Below are 3587 nucleotides of genomic sequence, written 5' to 3' on the forward strand. Positions count from 1 at the left end.
CAAACAAAAGACCAGGACTTGATGGCTTCACAGGGAATTCTGCCAAACATATAAAGAGGAGCTAATACCTATCCTTCTCAAAGTATTCAAAAAAATTGAAAAGGGAGAACACTCCCAAATGCATTCTACGAGGCCACAATTACCCTGACACCAAAACCAGACAAAGATACACACACACACACACAAAAATAAAATAACAGGCCAATATCTCTGATGAATATAGATGCAAAAATCCGCAATAAAATATTAGCAAACGAAGTTCAACAATATATGAAAAGTATCATACAGCATGATCCAGAGGAATTTATTCCAGGGATGCAAGGATGTTTTAATATCTGCAAGTTAGTCAGTGTGACACACCACATTAACAAAAGGAAGGATAAAAATCACATGATTATCTCAAAAGATGTGGAAAAAGTATTTGACAAAATTCAACATCCATTCATGATTAAAAACTGTCATCAAAGTTGGTATAGAAGGAACATATATCAAAATAATAAAACCCATATATGACAAGTCCACAACTAACATCATATTCAGTGAAAAGCTGAAAGTTTTTCCTCTAAAATCAGGAACAGGACAAGGATGCCCACTCTTGCCACTCTATTTAAAATAGTATTAGAAAGGAAGAAGTAAAACTGTCACTATTTGCAGATGACACAATACTATATATAGAAAACCCGAAAGTCCCCACCAAAAAACTGTTAGAACTAACTATTGAATTCAGTAAAGATGCAGGATACAAGATCAATATACAGAAATCTGTTGTTTCTCTATACACTAATAATGAACTATCAGAAAGAGTAAGCAAGAAAATAATCCCAGTTAAAATTGCATTGACTCCTTAGGTAGGTTTATTCCTAAGTATTTTATTCTTTTTTATGTGATGGTAAATGGGATTGTTTCCCTAACTTCTCTTTCTGATCTTTCACTGTTAGTATATAAGAATGCCAGAGATTTCAGTGTATTAATTTTGTATCCAGCAACTTTACCAAATTCTTTGATGAGCTCTAGTAGTTTTCTGGTAGCATCATTAGGATTTTCTATATATAGTACCATGTCATCTGCAAACAGTGACAGTTTTACTTCTTCTTTTCAAATTTGGATTACTTTTGTTTCTTTTACTTCTCTGATTGCCATGGCTAGGACTTCCAAAACTATGTTCAATAATAGTGGCAAGAGTGGACATCCTTGTCTTGTTTTTTTTTTTTTAACATCTTTATTGGAGTATAATTGCTTTACAATGGTGTGTTAGTTTCTACTTTATAACAAAGTGAATCAGTTATACATATACATATGTTCCCACATCTCTTCCTTCTTGCATCTCCCTCCCTCCCACCCTCCCTATCCCACCCCTCTAGGTGTCTCCCTGTGCTTGTCTTGTTCTTGATCTTAGAGGAAATGCTTTCAGTTTTACAACATTGATAATGATGTTTGCTGTGGGTTTGTTGTATATGGCTTTTATTATGTTGAGGTATGTTCCCTCTATGCCCACTTTCTGGAGAGTTTTTATCCTAAATGGGTGTTGAATTTTGTGAAAAGCTTTTTCTGCATCTATTGAGATGATCATATGGTTTTTGTTCTTCAGTTTGTTAAGTGGTGTATCACATTGATTGATATGTGTATATTGAAAAATTCTTGCATCCCTGGGATAAATCCCACTTGATCAGGGTATATGGTCCTTTTAATGTGTTGTTGGATTCTGTTTGCAAGTATTTCACTGAGGATTTTTGTGTCTATGCTCACCAGTGATATTGGCCTGTAATTTTCTTTTTTTGTGTGATATTCAGTCTGCTTTTGGTATCAGGGTGATAGTGACCTCATAGAGTGTGCTTGGGAGTGTACCTCCTTCTGCAAATTTTTGGAAGAGTTTGGGAAAAATAGGTATTAGCTCTTCTCTAAATGTTTGAAAGAATTTACGTGTGAAGCCATCTGGTCCTGGACTTTGGTTGGTTGGAAGATTTTTAATGACAGTTTCAATTTCAGCACTTGTGATTGGTCTGTTCATATTTTCTATTTCTTCCTGGTTCAGTCTTGGAAGGTTATAACTAAGAATTTTCCATTTCTTCCAGGTTGTCCATTCTATTGGCATATAATTGCTTGTAGTAGTCTCCTATGACCTTTGTATTTCTGTGGTGTCCATTGTAACTTCTCCTTTTTCGTTTCTAAATTTCAGTCTTTGTTTGTCTTCTCAAAGAACCAGCATTTAGTTTTATTGATCTTTCCTCTTGTTTTCTTTGTTTCTATTTCATTTATTTCTGTTCTGGTCTTTATAATTTCTTTCCTTTTTTTTTTAACATCTTTATTGGAGTATAATTGGTTTACAATGTTGTCAGTTTCTGCTGTATAACATATACATATATTCCCTATCCCCTCCCTCTTGTGTCTCCCTCCCACCCGCCCTATCCCACCCCTCTAGGTGATCACAAAGCACTGAGCTGATCTCCCTGTGTTATGCGGCTGCTTCCCTCTAGCTATCTATTTTACATTTCATAGTGTATATATGTCAATGCCACTCTTGCACTTCATCCTAGCTTACCCTTCCCCCTCCTTTGTTTGTTCTGCTTTCTCTAGTTGATTTAGGTGTAAAGTTAGGTTGTTTATCTGAGATTTTTCTTGTTTCTTGAGGTAATATTGTATTGCTATAAACTGCCCTCGGAACTGGTTTTGCTGCATCCCATATGTTTTGGGTTGTCGTGTTTTTATTGTCACTTTTTTCTAGATTTTTAAAATTTCCTCTTCAGTGATGTCTTAGTTATTTAGTAACGTAATGTTTAGCCTCCATATGCTTGTGTTTTTACAGGGTTTTTTTTTCCCCCTGTAATTGATTTCTAATTTCATAGTGTTTTGGTCAGAAAAGATGTTTGATATGATTTCAATTTTCTTAAATTTACCAGGGCAAGATTTGTAACCCAGTATGTGGTCTATCCTGGAGAATGATCCATGTGCACTTGAAAAGAAATTGTATTCTGCTGCTTTCAAGTGGAATGTCCTATAAATATCAATTAAGTCTATTTGGTCTATTGAGGCATTTAAAGCTTGTGTTTCCTTATTAATTTTCTATCTGGATGATCTGTCCATTGGTGTAAGTGGGGTGTTAAAGTCTCCCACTATTACTGTGTTACTGTCGATTTCCCCTTTTATAGCTGTTAGCATTTGCCTTATGTATTGAGGTGCTCTTATGTTGGGTGCATAAATATTTACAATTGTTATATCTTCTTCTTGGATTTCTCCCTTGATCATTATGTAGTGTTCTTCCTTGACACTTGTAACAGTCTTTATTTTAAAGTCTATTTTGTCTGATATGTGTATTGCTACTTCAGCTTTCTTTTAATTTCCATTTGCATGAAATATCCTTTTTCCATCCCCTTACTTTCAGTCTGTACGTGTCCCTAGGTCTGAAGTGGGTCTCTGGTAGACAGCATATATATGGGTCTTGTTTTTTTTTTATCCATTCAGCCAGTCTATATCTTTTGGTTGGAGCATTTAATCCATTTACATTTAAGGTGATTATAGAGATCTATGTTCCTATTGCCATTTTCTTAATTGTTTTAGGTATTTTTTGTAGGTCTTTTTTCTTCTCTTCC

General features: G+C 34.8%; 1 protein-coding gene across 5 annotated transcripts in view; it reads left to right on the plus strand.

Moving 5' to 3' along the window:
* The window catches only part of KLF8 (KLF transcription factor 8), a 336861-nt gene that overhangs the window by 154121 nt on the left and 179153 nt on the right, over window positions 1–3587 (plus strand). The gene's annotated exons all lie outside the window — the stretch shown is intronic.

This window comes from Balaenoptera borealis (genome assembly GCF_965194805.1).
Source record: "Balaenoptera borealis genome assembly, chromosome: X".
Taxonomy (NCBI): Eukaryota; Metazoa; Chordata; class Mammalia; order Artiodactyla; family Balaenopteridae; genus Balaenoptera; species Balaenoptera borealis.